Source organism: Podarcis tiliguerta, assembly GCF_965153285.1.
Source record: "Podarcis tiliguerta genome assembly, chromosome: 2".
NCBI classification, from domain to species: Eukaryota; Metazoa; Chordata; class Lepidosauria; order Squamata; family Lacertidae; genus Podarcis; species Podarcis tiliguerta.
Window position 1 is genome coordinate 29162736 of NC_139535.1, and position 26295 is coordinate 29189030.

The 26295-nt window shown below is 41.2% G+C and overlaps 1 protein-coding gene across 27 annotated transcripts in view; it reads right to left on the reverse strand.

Moving 5' to 3' along the window:
- FOXP1 (forkhead box P1) overlaps positions 1–26295 on the reverse strand; it is a 521641-nt gene that overhangs the window by 444516 nt on the left and 50830 nt on the right. For 26 of the 27 annotated variants that reach the window (XR_014507549.1, XR_014507550.1, XM_083425259.1 and 23 more), the window contains exon 3: positions 3463–3587. The gene's annotated coding sequence lies outside the window, so the exon portion shown is untranslated. Of the gene's footprint in view, positions 1–3462; positions 3588–10864; positions 10884–26295 lie in introns of those variants that run through there. The other variant, XM_083425282.1, reaches the window with a different exon arrangement.

The window sequence follows — 26295 nt, forward strand, 5'->3', positions numbered from 1 at the left end:
AGAAAGCAAATAAATGCTTTGAAACTACTTCAGAGATAAAATGTAAGTTGACACCGTCTTCATGTGCTGTACAGGATGTTATACAGTATGATAGGCACCTGCCAACATCCATAACTGTTTATGAAATCTAGCCGTCCTTTATGATGGCAGCAAAGAGCGGCATTTCCCCCCAATATTTGGTTCATTGTGTTAGGAGGGAAACCAAAATAGCTAGGACTGAGCACACAAGGCTTATAAAACACATTAGGCAGTATATATTAAATTGCTTAAATTGCATTCCACCCCCCTCCTGAAAAAGTTTCATGAAGAAGAGGAAAAAGAAGATAGAACGAAGTTTGCTTGGATTGCTGTCAAAGTGCAGGACAAAGTTATAGCAGGCCATTGCCTGCCATCCAATACTGGCATCAAAGGGATCAGAGTTTGCATTCTGGAGCCAGAACTAAGGATCTACATCCTTGCTTTTGACGCCATTTTAAGACACATTCTCTGTTTGTAGAGATAGTCGCATATAAGTTAAATCATAAGAATATTAAGCAAAGAGCCAATAGTTTTGACACAAAATAAGTAACTCTGTCTATTTGCCAAAGGACACCAAAATGGAGCAAGGAGTGGGGAAGCCCAATGCACCATTCAGATTTTCATCACACCACGTTTGTATCAGAGTAACACCCAGGCCTCTTCTGATGTTCTGCAGGATAAAACTGTGGAGCTTTCCTATTATTTTGGGTTATTAAGCGAATGTTTACAAACACAGGGAAAGCTTTTGCCATCTTCATGTTTAAAAAATTGTGTGCAACTACATTAAAATGGAGCGGGGGGGGGGGGTCCTTAGCACCAGCCCAGTCTTAAGAGATATTCTTGCACAGCAAGATTCCCCTTTATGCTGCTAAACAAATGAACAATGCTGATATATTTTTTGAGATCTGAGGAGAATACATAAAAATCCCTCTCACTGAATCTAGGTGTATATAGTGGATTGCAAAGCTGCATACTTTTATTTCTCAATATGATGGTTTAACAAATAAAGATTTAAGTATAAACACTTGGGATTTATGTATAACTTCCACGTAAACATACTTGCATGTGAACTTAGCGAAATCGATCTATTAAACTGTTTACTGTGTCAGCCAGTAAAACATGAAGTTATGATAATCCGTGTTTAATGGCAGGGTGACTCCTGGAAAATAAAAGCACAGCCCCTTTAAAATATGTGTTAATTTTATTTTTGAATGAAAGTGGATTTATAATAGGCAAAGAGGGTTATTGATTACATGCCAGCAATGCAAAGTTATTATTTAAAAGGAAGTTGGGGGGGGGGGGAATTCCATATACTTTAAGCAAAATCCTTTCTTTTCTGTTTAATCTAAAAACCAAAAACTGAGCTCAATTTTCATTCTTCTGACTAAAGAATAATTGTATTTCTTCCAGTGCAAAATATTTGATAAATAAAAAGGTAGGCCAAAATAATTATAATATGAATGATGGAATTGCTTTAGACCTAAGCTAGTAATTCAGAGGTCTGGCAGTACCAATCACACACGACTAATCACCAGCATGTTTGCAAAATGAAATAAGGAACGTATGAGCTGCTGGAGTTTTCCTGATAGTTTAGCCATGGCGAGGTGATCAGGGAGTATTATATCTGCACCAGGCAGATTATGGAGCAAAAGTAACTACAACAAAGTAATTCTACAGAACAATTCCTGCCACTCCCCAGAGAAGGAAGAGAGATATGGTGGTGGTAGGTGACTCCCTACTGAGGGGGACAGAGGCAGTTGTAAGTGGAAGTAGCAGGATATGTTTGAGTGACTTGATCATGTCAAACGGTATGCACACATGGCATATGCATGTCTCCCCAGATATTGAGGGGGCCCATCCCCCTTCTTGAAAATTTCAGCAGGGGGGCCCTGGCCCTCCCCTGCTGGCGCCCCTGATTCTATCAATCTATGGTCAGTGACATCATTTTGTCAGTAGGACAGAAGTGTACTAAAATGATGAATATTCTGTGTGTATTGTCTATTTTGGGACCCAAAGTATAAGATACTGAAGCTCCTATACAGTGGTACCTCGGGTTAAGTACTTAATTCATTCCGGAGGTCTGTTCTTAACCTGAAACTGTTCTTAACCTGAAGCACCACTTTAGCTAATGGGGCCTCCTGCTACCGCTGCGCAGCAGCTGCAGGATTTCTGTTCTTATCCTGAAGCAAAGTTCTTAACCCGAGGTAATATTTCTGGGTTAGCGGAGTCTGTAACCTGAAGCGTATTTAACCTGAACTGTATGTAACCCGAGGTACCACTGTACATTCATTTTAAGTTACTATTACAAGCGAGGCATCCACAGCACTGCTGATCAACCGATTCCCAATAAGCCTTAGATCTTTCTGTGCTGACTTTACATGTCAAAAAACATGATCAACTTTCATTATGAAACTATTTTTATTCTAAATAGTTTAATAAAATGAAATGTACTGGGAACCGTCTATAAATTACTGAGTTGCGGCTATATTTTGTCACAATTACTACATTCATTATCTATTTAGCACATTTTCAGTGTTCAAAGAGTTTCCAATATACTGGCTGCATTGAAATAGCAAGCTAAACCTTGGGTTAACACAATACGAACAAACTGTAGAGACCCTTGGGTTCTTCTGTCCTCACAAAGAAGAGTTTGAAAGCTTCCTCTTCCTCCTTTGGTTAACCACAATTTGTCATGTGGTACCGACCAATGGACTGTGGTTAACTTTAACTATGGTTATTTAAAAGAAGCCAACTTTAAATTATGATTTCAGCAGCTGGCTAGTTTAAAGTAATCATAGTTAACAATAACAAGCTTTAGAACCAGAAGACATGGAAAGCTGTGTTTAACTCAAAGTGGAAGCTTCCAAACTCTTACTTATGGCCAAACAGCAGAAAGCGGGAATGAAAGGCTAAGGCTAACAGCAGATTGTTCCCATCATGTTAAACCATGGTTGAGCATGATCTTTGAATTCTCTGCAATCTTCACAAACCTATAAAGTAGTTTAGTTTGCACATGGGGCTATTCAAGGAAGATGACTTATCTACAGTCATGTGGTTTAAAGGAACTTGATTCACAGCTCACATTCTTAGCAATAACACTACACCAGCTTTTTTATCACTGTTATAATACCAACAATGTTCTAGATGATCAGTAGTTTCCAACCTTCTCCAACCTGGGAGCCACCTCAATTTCTCTCTTTTTTACCATATATTATTATGAGGTTGTGCCGCTGTTGCAACCCACCTTAGATGAGCTTGGAACCAGTAGGAGGTCCCAACCTGCTAATGGAAGACCAATGTTTGAGATGATTAACAAAATAAACACTATTAATGACAAAAGTGGAAGGGGGGAAAGTTTGGGGCTAATTTTTAAGCGTCTCTGTGAGTTCTTAGGAACTGAGTTTTAAATTACTGAGACTACTTACATTTACATTATTGACTTACCAGTTTTAGTTGTGGTTATTATGCCTTTTCATTCATGGCTGATGAAGTTTTGGAAGGGATTGACCCCTTTTCATTTCCAGCGTATTCAGAAGCCAGATTCACTCAGGTAAGTGATTCACAGCATGCTGTAACAGGAAAAAACTCTGGATCAGAAGAATGCTTGGTGGATTGGTTCCTTTTACAAGAAGCATCACCGATGAAGGAAGGGGGGAAATTGTCGCAGTATGTAATTTTATCTAACAGTCATTTTTTTTGCTGTTATAAACAGAACCATTGCCTAAAACTTCATCAAAATGTATTCTAGTTTCAATATGTTTCTTTGATAAACAGTAAATTTACCACTACAGTAAGCTCACAACTTACACAGGGGCTACATTATGGGGATCACGCCTTAATCCCAAATTGTGTATAGTCAAAGCACACTGGGTTAAACGGCAGGTGGGGTTGCCAAAGTCTTTTTTTCTTGGATGGATGCATGCCCCCTTCTCCTTAACACACAGTTTTCGGTGTGAGGGGATTGTTTGAAGTCATATTCAACACATTCTCATTCTTTGCTTTTATACGGCACATACCGGTATATTACAGGCTCTATTGGTAAGACCATTAGGGGAGCTCTGCTGCCAAAGGCCTATCTAGTCTGGTGTCCTGTTTCCCACAGTAGCCCAACCAATGAGAAGCCCACAAATAGGACATGAGTGCAACAGCCCTCTCCTGATTTGTTCTCCATCTTAGAATTCCCTCCTATAAGAAAGGAAAGGAGTAATGTTTCCTCTAAGATCGTGCTGGATCTGCCACTCACATTTTTCTAAGCAACTGACTTGAAAATACAGTGGTGCCCTGCACGACGAATGCCTCGCAAGAGGGAAAACCCGCTAGATGAAAGGGTTTTCCGTTTTTCGATGCGCTTCACAGGACGAATTTCCATATGGGCTTGCTTCGCAAGACGAAAATGTCTTGCGAGTCTTGAGATTTTTTTTCGCTCCCCACCCCCTTTTTCTAAGCCGCTAAACCGCTAATAGCCTTTTAGCAGCTAATCCGCTAATCCCTTAAGCCTTTATTAGCCACTAATAGCGCTAATCCGCTAATAGGGTTGCTTCGCAAGACGAAAAAACCGCTAGACGAAGAGACTCGCGGAACGAATTAATTTTGTCTTGCGAGGCACCACTGTATTTGTTTTTAGTAATTTTTTGTAAAATCTGCTATTATAACAAAAATTCGCAACATTTAAATCCATTACTCTACTTTTAATTGACTAAATGTTGCAGCTCTATTCAGATAGTTTCCTATCTGTGAGTGGAAATGTTTGCTTGCAGCTAATTTGGCCTATATGTTAACAATTGCAGCAAGGAAAAGAGTTTGGTTATTGAAATGAATGGAAGAGTTGGAGGGCAGAAGGCCCAGCACCCATGTTCTTTCATTTTAAGGAAGCTCACATACACATTGAAGTTTGCAGCAGTAAACACCATAAAAGACGAAGCAGGTACTTGTTTGTAAGTACACAACAGTATACATGAAAGGAAGCCATGAATACATGTTCACAGTGTGTTTACAAAACCACATCACCAAACATGCTAGCAAGAAGGAACAAAGGTTCGTTCATCTTACCATTGTTTTAAAAAGCACCTTTCTGGCAGAGTATAGGATAGCCATGACTACAAATTACATACAGTTCAGACACTGGAGGACAGAGGACAACAATACATGTATGTTTATGTTTTTAAATATAAGCCGCTTGGAAACCCTGGTAACAAAAATGACCAATAAATCTAAATAATAACAGCGGGTAGTTGAGGCACAAACAAGGCTTCTAATCTTTTTTTAAGACTCGCAGCAAGCTGCTTTTCAACGAGCATATTTTTAAAGGCAGGCAGTTGCAGTTTTTAAAATCTATTTATGTACTGCTTGATTGCAATAAAGCCTCTAAGCTGTTTACAAAAAAGTTGGGATTCGACAATCCAGCAGTCCCTCCCAACTCAGTGTCACTCTAATGTCCATTTTACAGTTGTTCCCCAAAAATCCATGTCCAAGGAAAGAACCGAAAGCACATGGAGCCCACATATTTTATCATATAGACCATGGACTCAAGGACAGCTGCTGCATTTTATTAAAGAGGGGTTATCAAGTGGTGATCAAAGGTGAAGCTAAAACATTTTAGGCTCTACTGCTCTTAAATACTCATCTCTACAAGAAATGTTTGTTTGAACATTATTATGAACATGGACATGTGTAAACAACATGTTAGGATAGCACTGCTGCTATCCACATGTGCGTAAAATGAGGCCTCTCCAGTTGAAAAACATTTTGCAGTCTAGGGGGATCAGCGTACATATGCACATGTTGAAATAAAAACAAGTGCAAGGACAACAAAAGTAATCAAATTAGATAGTCCTTCCTCAAAGGGATTGGAAACAGGGTATTATCAAAGTTTCATATCATTGGGGAAAAGATGACACCATCACACTTTCTGATTTACATATTTGAGGATGCATGCACGCACGGTAGGTAATATTCAGCTTGTTAATTCTGAGAGTCTGTTCAAAACAACAACTGTTCTGCATGGAGCAGGTGGAACCTGCCCCCTGCCCCCAGTCAGATTTTAAGTGCATGTCTGGGAATCAGCCCTTAAAAACAACTGGTGTGTGTTCAAACAGGTTAGGAGATGATCAAATATACTCTTATTTTCTTGTTTACTTTCCTTCTTCAACAATCCCCACTTTGTCAAAATGTCTACAGGGAACCTGAATGGAGCAGCTGCAAGGTCCCCAAGGCTAAGGCATCAGGTTGTTTACAAAACAGTCCTACCACCAAGCAACAAAACAAAAGAAAACATTTTGTTCTTCTTTGCTAGAATTCAGTACAACTTGCGGTTTAAAAAACAAAAAAACCAACAACCCTGCACCTCGCTCATATATCTTTTAAGTGAAGTTAAATGTTAAGTCATATATTTTAATCCAAACAAGTTTAATTTTAGTGAATGCCCATGTCATTTGTGACACGGCCCTTTGATAAATGAGCTGTTTGGGGAAGTTATGAATGAAGCGATATAGGAGCTTAATCTTCTCAACACTGCTGCCTATTGCTTATTGGAAACTTGACACAATGATTTCTTGGAAATAAAGGAGAGGTAAAAGTGGTTTATATCATGAACCGGGTCCTTCTGGGAGAACCTGAAAGTATTTCAAAAAATAATAGCTTGGAATTGAAAGTAAACGAAGCCAAGGATCTCATATTCTTGGGTCCCACAAGGTAACGGGACTCTGTTTTTCCAAACAGGTTATGTAGCATTGCATGAAGTGGGACAATATACTTCCCTTCCCCTTATTTTCTTTGAAGAAACAGAAAGTACAAATGGTATTGGACAAAGGCAGGAAGGGGGGAAAAGCAATTCTGAGAGTGTTAGCATTACCTCAACAAGGGAACATTTGCACTGTCATGTTATTATTATAAATGTTATTATTGTTACTGTCATATTTATTATCTGCCCAATAGGTCCCAGTGCGAGTTACAATTTAAAATTCAGTACTAAAAACTGTTAAATTAAATCGAAAGAACAAGAACAGGGTCAGCACTGAAAACACACATCTCCGGTGTCAAAGGCCAGGGTAAAGAGGAAAGTATTCAGCATTCACCCAAAACTGTACAGTGAAGGTGCCAGTTGAACCTTTTTGTGGAGGGACTTTCACAATTTTGGGCTTATGCCAAGTCAGCCACAGCTGACTCCAGTACTGGGAAGACATTTGCATGGGTGCAAATGTGGGTTATGGGCATGTTAAGACTTTTCTCCAGCATTATACTGAACACAATGAGTAGGGAATGCCACAATATCTTATGTGATACATGCAGAAAGCCCCCGTTCAATCCATGGCATCTCCAATTAAAGGATGTCTGATAGCAAGACTGGGAAAGACCTCTGGCATGGAGTTTAAAACATAGCCTGAAGCCTACATATATGTTCTTTTTTCTTACTCAAAATTAAATGCTGCAATTATATGGACTGGGTTGCAGCATATAGTGGGTAGGTGGGGGGCATGTGGGGGGAGGAGGAGAGAGGCAGAGCTTCCACAACTCTTTGAAAACTTGACCTCCACTGTTCCCAATAGCTTAAAAAAAATTAAAATCCCACGGTTATTAGTGGGACACTTTTTTTACTCCTGGAATTTGCCCCATAGGATATGCGTTAGGGGGAGTAAGGGTTGTGGCAGGTGAGGAAAGCAGTAAACCTCCTCTCCCTGTACACTGTTGTCCCAATCTGGAATGAGCCCTCCATGTTTAGTTTTGAGTGAAAAAAAGTGCATGCTTTGCCACAGGCCATTTTTACATTTTTAATTACCATACAGTGGTACCTCTGGTTACGAACTTAATTCGTTCTGGAGGTCCGTTCTTAACCTGAAACCGTTCTTAACCTGAGGTACCACTTTAGCTAATGGGGCCTCCCACTGCTGCCAGCATGCGATTTCTGTTCTCATCCTGAAGTAAAGTTCTTCACCCGAGGTACTACTTCCAGGTTAGCGGAGTCTGTAACCCGAGGTGTTTGTAACCCGAGGTACCATTGTACACTCCAGTTTTCTTAATGGTGATCCTTTCCGAACAATTCAGGAATGCATCTAACCAACTATCACTAGGCCTGAGTAAGATAGGTCAAAGCCTTCCCTCACTTCTTGGTAAGTCATCAGTGCTCAAAGGGTAACAATGCAAAGATGAAGTAACAAAACATATAGTTCTCTTAAATTTCATGATATAAGGTCAGACTGCTAACAACTGTCATAGAGATTCTCTGCAACCATTGATCTGATTATCAGCTGTTGTTGTTGTTGTTACAACAGGGAGGCCCTTTGAGGTCTCTTCAGAGGGGCGAAACGTTCCTTAAAAAGGATTATTTTCCTATCTGCAGAGAATGTGATTCCTCCAGCTTCCTTGGAAGTTCCTGAAAGTGAACTCCCTGGTGCACCTAATCCCAGCTCACTGTTGGGGCTTCAGTTGTTTAGGCTGCAACTATCAGTTGATCATTGTTGTTTGCAGAGAGCACTGCATTGTGCTTTGAAGCCCCAACAATCAGCTGAAAGTTGGGGCCTCATTCCAAAGGGCTATGCAGAAGCAGACCAGCAGTGATCAGCAGCACATGCAACCCCTTTTTTGGCCCAGCCGCGAGTTTACCTACCCCATGCTTGAGGGCCAAGTGAACATAGCCTAGCCAAAATAGCCTGGAGGGCTTAATGAGGTCTGTGAGCCAGAGGCTCCCTACCCTTGCTCATCAGTGGCACCTGGAAAAAGGCACTCCTGTCCATAGGCATCACCTGCACACCTAGAAGCAAGGCTGCATACAGAAGTACCCTCCAACAGCTCCTGGTTTTTCAGGAACGTGGGAGCAGAGGGAAATAAGCTGAATCAGATCGGTTGGTCCATCTACTGCTCACAATGAATGGCAGCAGCTCTCCACAGTATCAGGCAGGACTTTCTTTCCCACCCCATCCTGGTGGTCCGGGGATTAAACAGTATTTAATAGGTTTAAATAATATTTATGAAGCACTTTAGGATCTCAAACTGAAGGCCTTATTGCATCTCAGGAGCCTATTATAAAAAATCTTTTGGGGAGACAGGCAGTCAATAGCAATGGGGCTGTGTGAATGGTGGTACAAAAATGGGTCCTGAGATACTCATCTCTGCCGGTCAAAATGTATTTCCAAACAAGTAAATGCCAATTCAGAACATACAAACACATTACCTTTATGACCAAGAAGCATTTTACTCGTCCTTTCAAGATCCCTCTTTGCTATTGTTAACAGTAAAACCTTTTGTAGCCGGGTTTTCTCTCTTCAGTTTCTTATCCTTTTAATCTACTGTATGTTGTGAACCCAGCTCTGTCACTTGTCAAGCTCTCTTTAGAACCAATGACAACAGCAGCGCCCCACCAAAGGCTAACCGCCCAAACATTCAGCATTCCTGGCACACAACGCAAGCATGCCACATCCCTCTGGTTTTCTTTATCTCCCAGGAAAGTCATCTAAAGAGCACCTCTGCCTCCCATGTGATTTCCAGCGTTACCAGTACAAACAAGAAGTACACCGAGGAAGTATTTAACGAGATACGGTTTCCACATACTGGCAACAGAGGCAACATTCACAGCCACTTGGTTACACACTTCTATGTATAATACAACTCGTGTTTCCACATATTGTTTAGGCAACCCTGCAGAGGGGAGGGGGGAACCCAGTCATTTATCAACCATGTCTACTCCCTCTGATATCCAGATTTATCATTCTTCACCAGATTAAATTATTTATCCTTCACATTTAGCAAATGAGGAGGGGTGTGTGCAGAAAAGGGGATTTTCTTTTTCTTTTTTTAATAACCATGCAACATCCCCTTCCAAATAATTAAAAAGAACCCTGATGTGTGCGGAGTCTCCCAGAACCAGCTGTACATACCGAGATGAGGAGAGCAGAGTTCAGCACACCCTCATGCCACACTGGCCAATTATTATGCCTTTGCTGCTGGTTTCACAGTCTCCTTCCAAGAGAACTGTTGCAGCGTAGTGACCATAGGAAGTCCCTGGGGAAGTCCCCTCGCCACCAACCCTCAGATATGCCAATGTGGTGTGGTGGTTCGCATGCTGCACCCTTGGAGACCAGGGTTCAAATTCTCACTCAGCTATGAAGCTCACTAGGTGACCCAGGGCCAGTCCTGTCTCTTAGCCTAAATTACCTCGCAGGGTTGTTGTGGGAACGAGTTGAGGAGTGGGAGAACTGTGTAAGCCACCTTGGAGGAAAGGTGGGATGGAAATCTAATAAATACATAACTGGGGCTCATTACAGCTAGATAATGCATGTGAAGTGTTTTGGATACTTGTAAGGGCTATGTAGAAATTAATTTTTAAAAATTACTATTTATTTTAATTATGATCATATCACCTCTTACAATCATGTTATTATTTACCTATTGTTACTTGCCATCTCTTACAGTGCAATCCTATATATTTTTACTTGGAAATAAGTCTTCCTGTTTTCAAGGGAACTGTTCCCAGCTAAGTGTGCACACTACTCTAACCTTGGTATACAATTAGGCCAAAAGACCAGACACAGTGTTGGCATATGAGTGCAGAGGGCAGGATTTCTCATTTCATTTCAGCCAGCTGGCATAAGTTGTTTAATATATAGATTTCAGAAATCCACAATCTGCGTACAAACCCAATTGTGAGATATTTATTTAGTACACACAGCATTCTCTATCCTACCCACCCACTGCACCAAAACAGTGGGACTGATCCAATTCATTCCTTAGTTATTATTGATCTCTCAGTTTAGAAATTACTGTATATATGCATGCATACATACATACATGCAGGGAGCAGTACACCACTAGAGTCAAGGCAATTTTCCATTGATATAATCAATCTGGATTGTACCCAAAGTGTTTTCTTCTTTCCATTAAGAGTGTTCCTTTGCCTTGTTCAGCATCCAATCAAATAAAATGAAGTTAGTAACCCCACAAGACAGTGTGCATGATGTAACAAGAGTCTTCTTATCTGTCGAGCACTTTAGCTCAAACGCTGAACGTTTTATGTTTCCCTGCAGTGCACGGGGATCCAGCTGGTTTGGCCAGACTACGAAAATAAGCTTCAAATGACCAAATGCAACTGCAGCTTTAAAAGTAGGAACCAAACCAGACACAACAAACCACAGTACAGTCAGCCTAACTTGTCATAATTCATGTGTGTGGAATTTGACTGCAACAGCCTCCTCCGAGTTCTAGAATCCTGCCACTGCCACATTCCAAGCAGAATGTCAAGCTACCGCTGGCTACAAAGCTATGCAGTTGAGTTGTTAATCACTATATACATAGCCTATCATACATATAAACTGAAATTGCTAGACTTGTGTGTAAACATGGCGTTGGGACAATTACTGAAGATTAATGCACTCGGTTCAGGGCATAACTGATGCAACAGGAACGGTGCAGGAATGGATGTTAAGACAAAAGTTGCTACTACCCACTTCCATTCAGAGAAGTCCAAAGATTCCCAAATGAAGATAAATACCTGCCGTGCTGAAGTCAGACCCTTGGTCCACCTAGTTCAGTACTGTCTATACCAGAGGTTGGGAAATTATGACCCATCAGAAGCTGTTGGGACTCCCAACTTCCATCAGCGCTTGCCAGACGTGGTTTGCCAGGTGGGGCAGCTGGATTGCTGGTGTCATTACAGATGGCAGAGCTCTCCACAGGTGGAGATGCAATGTTTCTCCTAAGGCCCAATACTAGGGAACAGGAACTACGGGGTACTTTAAACTTCCTGCTTCCACCAAATCTAAAAACCAACATCCGAAACCGGTCCTCATTAGGTCAAAAAGGAAATTTCAGGGGTGAGATTAGTCTCAGCTAGTATAGAGTTTTATTCCAGCAGTTGACTCTGCACTACTTTTGAAGTAAAGTAAAGGTAAAGGTACCCCTGCCCGTACGGGCCAGTCTTTCCAGACTCTAGGGTTGTGCGCTCATCTCACTCTATAGGCCGGGAGCCAGCGCTGTCCGCAGACACTTCCGGGTCACGTGGCCAGCGTGACAAGCTGCATCTGGCGAGCCAGCGCAGCACACGGAACGCCGTTTACCTTCCCACTGGTAAGCGGTCCCTATTTATCTACTTGCACCCGGGGGTGCTTTCGAACTGCTAGGTTGGCAGGCGCTGGGACCGAACAACGGGAGCGCATCCCGCCGCGGGGATTTGAACCGCCGACCATGCGATCGGCAAGTCCTAGGCGCTGAGGTTTTACCCACAGTGCCACCCGCGTCCCCAAGGACTTTTGAAGTGCTTTGAAGTAATATCATCCAGAAAAAGTACCTTACTCTGAATTTGTTCATCTACATAAGCCAAGTTTTATTACTCTTGCTAAAAGGCCACTGTGTGATTCCCCCCTTCTTACATCTGAATCAAATAATGGTACAGGCGGCGACCATTTTGCACAGGGGTTCCATTCCCAGTCCCTGTGCGTGTCAAAGGAGTGCATGCCCCGCCCCACTCCACCCCTGTTCTGCCCCCATTCTGCCCCCTGAGTCCAAAAGGACCCATGCATCTGTGGTCAGTTAGATGCACCTAAAATAGCCATCGCCAGCATCTGGCTGTCATGTAACTTCTAGGAAGATTTGCAAGTTAATACACCATTACGCTGTGCCTTCATTTCATGCCTGGCATGTGAATGAAAACAAGGGTGAGGCAAATTAAGGTGGCAGAGTGACTGAATGGAAACATAAGCCATGGAGAAGCTCCTGAAAAATGAGGGAGTTTTCCATTAAAATCTGCAACTGGAAGTTCTCCAGTAACAGCGGAAACTCAGTTACTAATTAGACAACAGTAGTGCTCTATTAATATATACCATAGTTGACTAGATAAAGGGTGAAAGTCTTGTGAGTTGAACTATTCTTCCCAGTGGCTCCCAATACAAAAGGGATGCCTGAAAAGGAGAATCTTGTGACTCTAGAACAGTGAGAGGTCTGGTTCCCTAAAGGCCTCCTAGTAACCCAGGTAACAGAGCCGGCATCTACTGCAGGTGGTTATTTGCCCTAAGATGAAAAATGTCTTGGGATAATCTTGGCTATGTTGCAGGGACTAGGACCTCTCATCACATAGCCTTGAATGTTTTCTCCCATGCCTTTTCTGCCAATTCCCTATTTCTGAAGTTAGGTACGTACGTGTGTACACACACACACACACACACACACACCTGATTTACTTGGCAGTACTCTGAAAACATCGTCACAAATAAATAAATACTTTTCCAGCCAGTATCCAGTTCAGTCTGTGTTATGATTTTATGCAGATTCATATCATATCAAATCGCCCAGTGCCACAAAATGATGGAAGTTCTGCCTAGTCATCTGAGACAACCGTAAAATAAAGTAACAATGCAAAATGTATTTGTCCACAATTGCCCAAGGGGGCAACTGGGTTTAGCAACTAAACTTGCACAAGGTTTATATTATTGCCCAGTAGTTTACGCTGTTTTATTAACTGCCAGTAAAACACCTATTGCATTCAGTGACAGTACAGCATACATACACAGGTTTGAAGACAATATTACATATGAAACTGCCCAGTCAATCTCGTCTTTATAGCTGTCCACTCAGGCAGCAACTAACAATGGCTAATTCATTAAGGTAAAGGTACCCCTGCCTGTACGGGCCAGTCTTGACAGACTCTAGGGTTGTGCACCCATCTCACTCAAAGAGGCCAAGGGCCAGCGCTGTCCGAAGACACTTCCGGGTCACGTGGCCAGCGTGACAAGCTGCATCTGGCGAGCCAGAGTCGCACACGGAAACGCCGTTTACCTTCCCGCTAGTAAGCGGTCCCTATTTATCTACTTGCACCCAGGGGTGCTTTCGAACTGCTAGGTTGGCAGGCGCTGGGACCGAACAGCGGGAGCGCACCCCGCCGCGGGGATTCGAACCGCCGACCTTTCGATCGGCAAGCCCTAGGCACTGAGGCTTTAACCCACAGCGCCACCCGCGTCCCCGGCTAATTCATTACTGTTATCAAAACAAGGGTACACCATCAACATTCTATCCACCATCATAATGGAAAATTCAAAGAAATATCAGAATGAAAGCATGTTTGTATGGAAGTTGTGTCTTTCCATGAAGCTAGAATCCAATAACTTGAGCAAATAACTCAAAGTGTTTCTCAAAACGAACAGTTCTATTTTTTAAAAAATGAGAAAATTAGCCTATTATATTGTCATGAAATAAGAAATAATTGTTATTTCCCCCTTTCCAAAAGAACTTTTAAAAAGTAATTTTGTCTGGTCAAGATCAATTAAAACAGTACTAGTCGGTAAGAGCGACACCTAACTTGGGTATGTCAGTGTTATCCTAGTGCAGGGGTAGCCAATGTGGTGCCATTCATATATTGTTGAGACTACAACTCCCATAATCTCCGGCAATTGGCCATGCTGGCTGAGACTGATTGAAGTTCGAGTCCAACTACGAAGGTTCCATGTTGGTTACCCCTTTCTTCCTCTTTCTCTTCCTCTTCCTCTTCTTCTTCTTCTTCCTTGGCAATCACTCGTAGCCAAGTAAGATTGTCTTCCATGAACACAGTTTTAACAGTGAGTCTGTAACTGACTGTGGAGGCCAATTACTGTAACAGAACAACGATAATTCAGGACTTAGAACTGGGTAAGAGCAGAACTAGTTGGGAGAACCTACAGATTCTACTCTGGTTTAGTGAAATTCAGCCAAGTATTCCATGTAACGAAAGCACAGGACAATGGTGTGGGGAGGTGAAGTTGTTAAGATCCGCAGATATTCCATTTCACTCACTAGTCCTTCAGCCCATTAAACCACATTTATTGGGCTTTTGCACCTAATGTTGGAATCCAAGGATGGTCTAGGGATTCTGCTCACCATGACATTGAAGTGATATCTAGTATAGTTTTGAGGACCTCCATGCTTTAGTTCTGGAGGACTTCCAACATCAGAACTGAGCCCTACATTCCGGCAAAGTTCCAGTCCAAACAACAACCCTATGGGCTTCACCAATTGTCCTAATACATTCAGTTGGGCATATGCCTACCTAATTTAGTTTTCTGCTCTGGACAAGAAGAATGCGATGTTTGGGGAGAGCCTGAGTGATTGCTTTGTCATCTTTACCTATTAATATGGGGGCACAGAATTCTCTAACTTCTACAGCAGAGGTCACCAAGCAGAAATGCCATGCTGCTAGTTATGAAATGTCTGTTATGGGGACATAGAATATCACAAAATGGATGGGGGGAGATGGCCCAACACAAAATGGCTGCCTCATCTAAAAGAGGAGAAACAGGACCACAGAATTGTGCTAGCATACCCTCCTGCAATAAATGGGGGAAGGAGTACCTATATCAGCCAATGTTTCACTCGCTCACAGAGAGCAGCTCTTTGCACTGCTCCAGAACTGTTAGGAGGGTGGCAATTAAATCCTGGCAAGCAATGTGGGCATGTGGGAAACTCATTAAGGTGGTCCATCATCAGAAGCTACTGGATGAATACCGCAGGTTTCCCAGCTTGCTCTTAGGGATTTTTCAGCTGACTCGACAATTGACCCTGTTGATGCTCTTACCTATTTATGAGATACTAAGATTGTAAGTGTTGACGTGATTGTTCCCAAATGGCCTCTTCAACTGACAAGAATCAAGACAGTGCCCTCGTTTTCTAGATATCTGCTAAAAACTGATCCACTGAGACATATAGCACAGGTGGAAAATTCACAATTAATCCAATCAAATGCAGTTTGGAACCCATTTGCAGATCTCTTCTGCAGCAGTGCTGGAAGCAAAGAATCTGCTAGTATTACACTTGCAGAATGTCAAGCAGATATTGTATACCTGGAGTTTCAAAAAGCCTTTACAAAGTCAAGTTCATAAATGCAATTCATGGTGCTTCTTCATATTTCTAAGGTTATGCTCCAGAAAGTGGTGTGAGGAAACTACTGGTTGTCTCCATTAGAATTATCCTATGGAGTTTTATAAACATAATTCCTCATGCTTTTTAACACCCACATGAATTCTCTGCGAGAAGTCATATTGGAGTGAGGTGTCATCAGAACATATGGATCCAGCTATCAGCTCATTTGTTATCTGCCAATTCACTTATCCAAACATAAAGAATTATGCCCAAACCTTGTTATGCAGATTCAGATATCCAAAGAGCCATAGCTTGCCCACTTCCCTACTTGTTATGTTTTGATGGTCAGTGGCAGCCATTTTGGGACAGAAACCATGGTCAGGAAGAGAGCGGAGGAATCAGAGAACAGTGGAGAGTGATCGGACAAATCAGTTTTTCCCTTTGTTACTCTTTTGCTGCTTGGCTACAGCCATTTTAGCAAGAAACCATGGCAGGAGTGGGAGAGCGATCACTGATTGCCATAGGATTCAATGGAAATCATGGACTCGTTAGGCAAACACTCACTTAACCAACCATTTTCAGGGAGTGCTTTGTGGGAACTGTGTGTACTTGGCAGTAACCTTTCAATATGATGAGCGTAATAACAGGACTGGTTTACTCCATTTGCCAAGTTTCAGATCCCTTGCATTTATGTCAGCACGAGCCACTAACTGCACCATGGTGGGTATACATCTCTAGTAGAGCTGAGTGTTAGTCACTTCAGTGATTCTTCAAATCCCACCTGTCATCTTGAGCATAATCAAATTATCAGTAGCACAGCTTCCAAGCCCTTTCCTCATACCACCTCTCTTTTTGTCTTTACTCACATAGTCGTCTCCTCTTTTCACTATGATATGTCTTATATATGTCACATACTGCTCACTTCCTTTGAAGCAGCAATTTCAACAATTGGGGGAATAAAAGAGAGGGAATGTGAAACATGGTATGCTTCTTTTTTGTTATCAATTTCACCTTTACCCTTGAGGGAAACAAGGTACTTGGCCTGTAACCTCATCCTTTATCCACTCAGGAACCAGATTATTACCTCATAAAAGTTCATGGCAAAGCTATTAAAAATTAAAAGGACATTTTCTTTCCTACAAAATGATTTGTTGCAAGTCAGAAGTACCAAACTGATTGGACCTGGTAACTTCCCTCCTCTTTACTAGAATCTCCATCAATTTAGTAATTGTGAAAAAGCTTCAGATTTTTGACCCAATATTTCCCCACCGCTACTAACAAGATGCTAATGCTCCACATACTTACTCATTTAGCAAAACAGAAGTAAGAAAAGGCAAAGTCATAAGTAAGGCTGGGGGTGTGGGGGAAAGAAAGCTTCCTACAATCCTTCAGGGAAAAATAAAGCAAAGAACCCAAGTAGTTGGGTATTATTCAGAGTGGGTGGTAGAAAAAGGACAAACCAGACTACAGCAACACTGAAAACTCCATCCAAAATTTACATCTAAAGAGACTTCTAGTGACATATGGTGGAAGTGTAACTTTCTGCAAATATCCTCTACATGCGCCAATTTCTCTCCTCCACCCAAGATGTGTCCAATAGCTCTAGTGGAATGAGCTCTTTAAAGTATTACTCAGGGTAGGCATCAGTCATGATACACATTCTAATCCATCTCGTTAATGAGGAATCTGTCATGCGGTTGCATCGTTTGGACCCTCAGAAGAAATTAAATCCACCTATATGGACTCCACATTGCCCACACAGATCCAGCTTTTCCGCTTCATTAACAAGTCCTGCATTGCCTCTGCTGGAAAGAAGCTAGACTGCGTCACTGACAGAAGTGAAATCTCTAGAATGTGTGTGTGTGTGTGTGTGTGTGTGTGTGTGTTTTGAGAGGAAAATGTACTCGCATTTTTAAGGGCTCTAAATACAAATTTCCAAGTTGAAATTCACAATTCTTATAGGTTCTCCTCATGTGAATTATGGACTGGGATGGCTGTACTACCTAGAACAGCCTTTCTCAACCTGTGGGTCCCCAGATGTTGTTGAACTACAACTCCCATCACCCCTAGCTAGCAAGGCCAGAGCTCAGGGGTGATGGGAGTTGTAGTCCAACAACATCTGGGGGCCCACAGGTTGCGAACCGGTGACCTAGAACATCTTGCAACATCTAACACAACCTCACAGAATCTCTGTTAAGTACTAAGACAGTGCCATATCATCCACTTTACATTTATGATACCAAGAAACAAATATCACACAGGAAGCCTGTGACAAAGGAAAGAACCAGCATCAGTCATCTGGACTACTAAAAATGGAATCTCCTTTTTTCTGTCTTGCAATGTTCTGGATATTTCTGACAGCCAGCATATGAAGCTATCTCTACTTGAGGATGCAACATGTTCCTCACTCAACAATAAGTGCAAATCAGTGTTGGAAAATGAGATCTGCTCGAAAATCTCCCATTTCTCCTCCTGTGCTACACCTCCTACTCGCTGACTTTCTTTTTTTACAACGTACCCACCCAGATGAATTATGGGACTTGCTCACAATTCACTATTTAACATTACTGTGAACCAGAGATCTTTAACTCAAAAGCCTATATTGCCAACAAAATGGTCTAATCTGAATATTCAGTCACCAGTACAGTGGTACCTCGGGTTACAAACACTTCAGGTTACAAACACTTCAGATTACAAACTCCACTAACCCAGAAGTAGTACCTCGGGTTAAGAACTTTACCTCAGGATGAGACTGGAAATCGTACACTGGCGGCACAGTGGCAGAGGGAGGCCCCATTAGCAAAAGTGCGGCTCAGGATAAGAACGATTTCGGGTTAAGAACGGACCTCCGAAATGATTTAAGTTCGTAACCCGAGATACCATTGTACAATGTGCATCAAGGTAAGTGTGAGAGAGTGCCGGCCACAATGATACCTGCTCCATGCTTACCCCACAGCAACCAATATGGCAGGTAAATCCTATCTCCGGTAGCGCAATGTGAGATCAGTAAAATGCGTTAGTTTTGATGCATAAATTGAAAGTTTTAAATGAGCCTTTATGTTAAAATTTCAGGAGTTGACTACATAGGAGATCCTTAAGAGAGCTTTGTGCTTTTAGAAAAGAAAAATCTAGCTCTGAAAAGAATACAGTTGTACCTCGGAGGTCGAACAGAATCTGTTCCGGAACTTTCGGAAACCAAGGCGCAGCTTCCAACTGGCTGCAGGAAGCTCCCACAGCCAATCAGAAGCCACGGGCTGCCACGTCGGATGTTCAGTTTCCAAAGAACATTTGCAAACTGGAATATTCACTTCCGGGTTTGCGGAATTCAGGTGCCAAAACGTTCCAACTCGTAAGGCGTTCGGGATCCAAGGTACGACTATAATAGAATCAGAGAGTTGGAGGTGGGCTTGTAGGCCACCTTAGTCCTATATTATAATTGACGCAGGAAACGCAGCATCAAGGTACTCCCAACAGATGGCTGTTGGGGCCTCTACCTGAAGACCTCCAGGGAGAGAGAGGCCACTGACCCGCTAGATAATTTACTCATTATCAAACTTTTCAAAATAAAAGATGATCATGGTTATGTGCTAAATGTGATTAAGAAAATACATTATGTACAGATGAACAGTAAGTTAAAACAAGAATATAACATCAGTTCTTGAAAGTTTACCAGGATATGGGTAAAAAAGTTAAAAATTGCTTAATGGAAAGCAAATACAGGTTGAACTTTGCACTTTGCTTTCCTGTAATCCAGCAACAAGTTAAGCTCTGGAGTACAGAAGGGAGAAACTAGACCTTCGTAAAACAACTTTCCAACTTACCAGAGTAAATTAGAATTAACTTCTCCAACAAAATGCAAATATCTTAAAAACATCCAAGCCAATTAAGACACAAGTGTTTATAAAGACATGAGTAGTAATTATGTATGTATTATTCATAGCTAATTTACAAAATGAAGTTCTTTTGGTAAAATATTAAACTGTTTACAAGCAGTAAGGAAGAGAACATTCAAATTGTTTGCCTTGTGTATACTACAAAGCAGCGACTATTTCTGTGCCACAGAGTCTCTACTAACATTACAGTGTACACTGTGTAGTAATCAGAAAATGTTTGACCTCAGATATCTACTTGACCCTACAGAAATGCAGACTCGCTTGCTATAAAATCCTAAACAATGGGGCAGACAAGGTCACAGGGTCAAAGCAAGTATTAACAGGTCATTGTGCAACCCACTTGGGAGCAATTACTTCTGGTCACGGCTAAGTGGACACTTGATTGAATACCACTAAGACAGCTCACATCCCACAGATAACAATCCTCACAGCGATTAAGAATTAAAGCCCCCATGATTCAGCCTTTATTACTCAAATGAACCTAACTATTCCATAAAAAACTCTTGGTATATGCATGATGCAAGGTCTAAATTGAAATGCCACCTCATTAAACAATAATATCTAATTTTATCTAAATGAATTTTCATGAAAGTATGCCACACAGCTCAGGAATTTTTAAAATGAATTATCACAAGTGATACATAATTTCCACCAAAACTGCTGCAGGAAAAAAAATTAGCTTTTAAGGATGAAAAGGAAACATCAATGTTGAATGAAAATTGTATTTCTCTTCGACTATAAAGAGGGTTAAAAAAGGAGCAGGAGAAGGAGAAGGTTTCTTCTACCAGACAATGGAACTAGGTTTTCTTTTTTTTAATCAAATCAATGTTTTTTATGTTATGTCAGGTACATTTATCCTAATCAGGAAAACAGTAAGCATGTAAATGCATGCAATATGTCACTATGCACGCAGGACATATATGCAACAAAGGTTATGTCAACATACCAATTTTTAAAATCTCATGGGGGGAGGGAGTTGATGGCTAGGCTGTTACAAACAGGCATAAAGCAAAAAAAGCCATAATTCTTCTACAAGCTAGGCATCCATTGTCTCAGCTGAGAACAGGTTCACCCACTCACACCTGAGGGAAGGGAAATGTTTTCTGGCATTAAAAAATAAAGAAGAACTGTTCAGTTTATAGAAAGTACAAAAGGTACAAAAAGCATAGGAAACTGAGAGGTGGGTAGCAGCTGCCTAGGAATGGAATAATCATTTTAAAAATTGAGATCAAAGAAACAGTTGCATAATATACATATATCTGCACCTTGGGGCGTATTTGTTTGTGCATAAGGCATTCCAGAAAGGAAGCTTAAAAACTCATGACAGTAACAAGCATAAAATGTTGCAGCACAGTCTCCTAAATTAATAAGGGCTCACAGATCAGTACTGAATTTTGTACCTTGAATATTGTGTTTGCTGTTCTTTTATTAGATCGCAACTGAATCTTTGGGAATGTTTCCTTTAGTACAGGCATGGCCAAACTTGGCCCTCCAGATATTTTGGGACTACAACTCCCATCATCCCTGACCACTGGTCCTATTAGCTAGGGATGATGGGAGTTGTAGTCCCAAAACATCTGGAGGGCCAAGTTTGGCCATGCCAACTGAGAAACGCTTAAGTTCCCATATGGTCAATATATGTAACTAACCTATGTACTCTGGAACTCCTTAGACTTCCCTATCTCTAAGGCAGTAAGACCTACCTAGTAGCCACTGCTAAGCAGAGATTTTACAGACTTGATGTGGTTCTCAGGAATGCTCCTGAGTCTGTAAATTTTAACATGGGAAGCAGTCCTCAGATGTAAACACTTCTCGTGTTTGCAATGACAGACCAGAAACAAATGATTTTCAACTGCAGCACTCATTCATCAACACAAATGCTTGCATATGCAAGGTTTCACATACACGTTCTTCACTATGCATGAATTCAGAACAAGAACAGAGGACAATAAATGCACTTGGTAGCCTCCAGAATAACAACAAATTTTAAAGCTGAATTCTCAGTTTCAAAATTACTCAGTTTGTGGGGACGGCAATTTTTATTTGTCATTAATGACCAGACAAAGGTGGATGGGGATTCCAGTTGCAACAGGTGAACTTAGTGCTGTCCATATCAAGACGGCCATGAATAGTACTGAAAAATCCATGATGGGTCAAGGCGCTTTCTGGAATATGACTATTTGGGATGTCTGAATGCTCAGGACAGCCCAGTGACCAAACAAAGGTATGTTTGCCTTCTTACTCCACAGTGGACATGATCCAACACAGAAGCAGCTACAGATAAGACTATCAGTAATGGAGCTTCATTACTGGTATTTCACGCAGTGGACCTTAAGGTCCATGAATAATCATAGTTTAGAGGACCCGGGCCCTATGGAAGACAAATTAACCTCCACCAGGGCCAGGGCCTTCTTGGTGATGGCTCTGACCTGGTGGAATGCTCTGTCCCATGAGACCAGGGCCCTGCAGGATTCAACTTCCTTCCGCAGGGCCTGTAAGGCAGAGCTATTCTGCCTGGCTTTCAATTTGAACTTAGCCTGATCTTTTATTCCCGTTCCTTCCCTCCCCCTCCCCTTTCTATGAAGATTACCAGCTCTGGATCCCACAGCTAATTCCCCGCTGGCCCAAATAGGAATAATTTAGCCAGCTAGCCCTGGTGATAATCTAATGTTTATTGGATGGATTTCCCCCCTAAATTGATTTTTGAATTCTGAATTTATTGTTATTCCAATTTTATACATCTATCTATCTATCTATCTATCTATTTGACCTCTATGGTATTAGGTCATTGGAATACAAATTATTTTGAAATTAAGCGGAAATATTTGTATTTGAGTTGGTACAGGTACCTTTCAGGAAAATGAAGTAAGAAACAGTACTATGCTGCATGCTTGCTTATTTATTTATTTTATTTTATTTATATACTGCCCTATACCCGGGGGTCTCAGGGCGGCTCACAGAATAAAATCAAGATATAAAACCACAAAATACATAATGTTCAGTAAAACAAAGAAGGAGCAGGTTTCAGTTGTTTCCTCAGAGCACTCTACCAGGTAGAGTCTACCTTAATGCTCACTGAGAAAACGGAAGGATTCTTACCAAAGACAGTGAGATAATGTAGGACGAATGGCAGTATATGGGTGTAGTTGTGGAATAAGCTGTGGAATCTTATTGTTACTACTGCTTTTGTTTCCTTGGATGACTCTTTCTGCCTTAACGCTGGCTGAAATAGATTTAAGTAATCCTAGTAATGATAGATAAGGTGGGAAGAATGGTAGCAAGTAGGTGTTGTTTTGGTTTATTCTGAATACCTTGGGGAATATATTTCTTTTCCCAAGTCAAACACTTTGACCAAACATGATAATTACCTATGGTTGTTTGGGAAAATGGAGCTCTTTTTGTATTCCTTTTGAACCTAAAGTCCATTATAAGCATTATTTACCAGTATGTAAACATGTTCCATACGGGACAAAAGGAACTTTGTTCTAATATGTGAGTTAGAAGATGAAGTTTTAAAGTGGGGTTTTTTTGTAATCATACACTTTTCTGCCACTGAAGCACTGACAAAGATGATGTAAAAGAAGATGATCAACAGCTCTGAATTAGCTTAACGGGAGAAGTAAAGGCTTCCACTGCCAACCCAACCTAAGATCACAGAGTAAGAAAAACAAATTGTGTAAGAACATGAGAATATTTGATCCTGGTTGAGTGTTTTGGAGGCATGCTGACAGGAAATGCTGTGCAGGAAGGAACACATGAATCGGAAATGTGGATCATTACTTACAACTCTTATTCAGTTGTTTCTGGAGAAACACCCTCACTATGGTCAAAGAAAGTTTGACTTTTCAAACAAGCTTCCATTAAACTCTTTAAGCATTCCCTCTCACACACAAACTTGCTCTCTCACTCTCTGATGATCTTCTGTCATTACACCAAGGCCATTCTTTACTGGCCGAGTTATAAATTTTAATCTCTCTGGCTTAGTAATCGATAGATTTCTTTCTCTCTCTTTAGTTATTATTCGTTTTGTATTGTTGTACTGTATTTGCTTTGTATTGTTTGGACTGGTTTCTTATCTTGTAAACTGCCCCGAGTACTTCTTACTGCAAAAGGGATTAAAAATATATTTCTTTAAAAAAATTAAATGAGCAAGCAAAGGCATGTTATTATTGCCTCTTAAGATAAAAATAATATAGACTGTAAAACAGAGATGACGAGCCAATGTCATTGGACTGTGTTCCCTCTGGAATCTTCATGAAAAAAGACGTTCTGTTGGAATACAAAATCTATGTGAAATCTGCAAAAACTATCCGTGAGTAAGGGATTAGATTCTTGTATAAAACTGCTCACAGAGCTTTTCTGTGGAGTCCCATGTGCACAGCCCTTTTCGACATACGCATGGGTTCCACTGTTAGGGTGTATGTTGTTGGAATTAACAAAAATAATGCCTAGTCATGGACATAGTCCTACCAACCAGCAGATAAAAGTAACAAGACCAACCAGCAGCAGACTGTGAAGCGTGGCAGCACTGTCCACCTGACCTCCCAATAGATGCTTCACTGCAGCTTACCTGAAAGGGGAAGGGGAAGGCAATGGGGAGGTCAGCGCTGTGCAAAAGCACCAGCGAAGTCAGTATGACACTCCTGCCAGTTTGTGCAAACAGCGCCTTGCCCCTCCCACCCTTTGTCACCTGGTAAGCAACTCCATCCCTCTTCATAGTTTTGCTATTGTGTCCAACATTTAAAGATGTGTGAAAGAAAGCCAGGAAGAATAAAATACAGTGGTACCTCTGGTTACAAACTTAATTCGTTCCCGAGGTCCGTTCATAAGCTGAAACCGTTCTTATCCTGAGGTGCGCTTTCGCTAATGGGGCCTCTTGCTGCGCGTGCCTCTAGCACACAATTTCTGTTCACATCCTGGGGCAAAGTTTGCAACCAGGGGCAGCTACTTCCGGGTTACCGGAGCTCAAAACCTGAAGCGTTTGAAACCAGAGGTACCACTGTACAATGATGAATGCCAGCCGAAAACTATTCATGCAAAACATACTTAAATATATAATATTAATTCCTAGAAACACTGATAAAAATGCAGAATTTATTTCCTATAAAGCTTTCTTAGGATGCCTCAGACTGAAACTGAAGCAGTTCCTTAAATTACAAGGAATATGTTGGAAATATACTACAAAGTCTAGGACTAATATGCAGAGTTTGTTAATGTGCATACATGCTAATCACAGAACCACAGTGGAATCTCACTGTGGGAAAACTGTGACCACAGGCCCAGTTTCTCATGATATAATTCGGAAATCTCATTATATAATTGAGAAATCATGAGATTTAGAAAGAAGTATAATGACCCTGAAGTTCTTTTCACTTACCATCTAGCTTCAGAACCTTTGGCAGAGTTTGTTACCATATTTTTTCTTTTCTTTCTAATTTCATCTTGGAAACTTTGTAGTGTAAAAATTTAATAACTGGTATTCTCAGAATTTTAAAAGGTCTTCTGAATGAGGACAAAAAGCCCCCGCAGACCATATTTGTAGTCAACAGGCAATACGCATATTGCAATATATAATAACTGGATTTAACTAACGAAAATACCCCAAAGAAAGAAATGCATGTTTCCTTTTTGGAATACATTTAATAATTAGACTAAACTTCAAGAGACTCTGTGTGACACAGAGAGGGTGTGTATACTTCATTACAAACAATGTTACATTATACCAGAGGCGAGTGTTGCTCGTTTTAATTAGAATCAGATATCATAGTAATTATACCAGTGTTAGTGCTCTTTCACAACAGTGTTGCAGGGAAATGCACACAAGTGTTCTGGGCCTGTCTTTCACAAGCTCTTTTCACAATTCTTACAAATAATAATCATAATGTGTGCTGAAGAAACACTTTTACCTCTGCCCCCATTTCCCCTCTGTTCTGCTTTCACTGCCCCTCAGAGAATGAGGAAATTCCAAACTGAAATCACTGCTGTTATCTTGGATTTTAAAAAAAAGACACTGTAGGAAGCCATCACAACAACCACATGAGTTAAGTTGAGTTGGCCGAGCCTTAGAATTTATTGGCTTCAGATTATTTCTGTCACATACTTTATATGTGCCTAACGTATAAAGGCCTGTGAACCAAAATACACAAAGGGCACTTTACATTGTTCCCTATGGCAAATATCTCCATGTGTCAATCATTTGCGCATAGGTTGGTGTCAACTTTTTTTTTCTTACGAGAACACACTAATGCAACAACACTGATGCAAATATTTGCAAATAAAGACAAATCAGAGGTTATCATTTTTAGGCCAGTCTGATCATCCCAGGGAACTGCAGTGGACATCACTGGGCCATTGGAAAACTGCACTTCTACTTCTGTTCCATGTTTTGCAGAGGTGCACAGCAAATCCTCCAAATTCGATGGAAAGCCATTGCTAGCCCCTTCATTTGTGAATCATAGGTTTCTGCGCAATCAGAACTCCAGCACTATTACTCACATGTGGATTGCCCCATGCCAATGTGAGGTCATCTGGTTCTGTGGCCCCACTCTCAGCAATTGCATGACACTGTTATGAA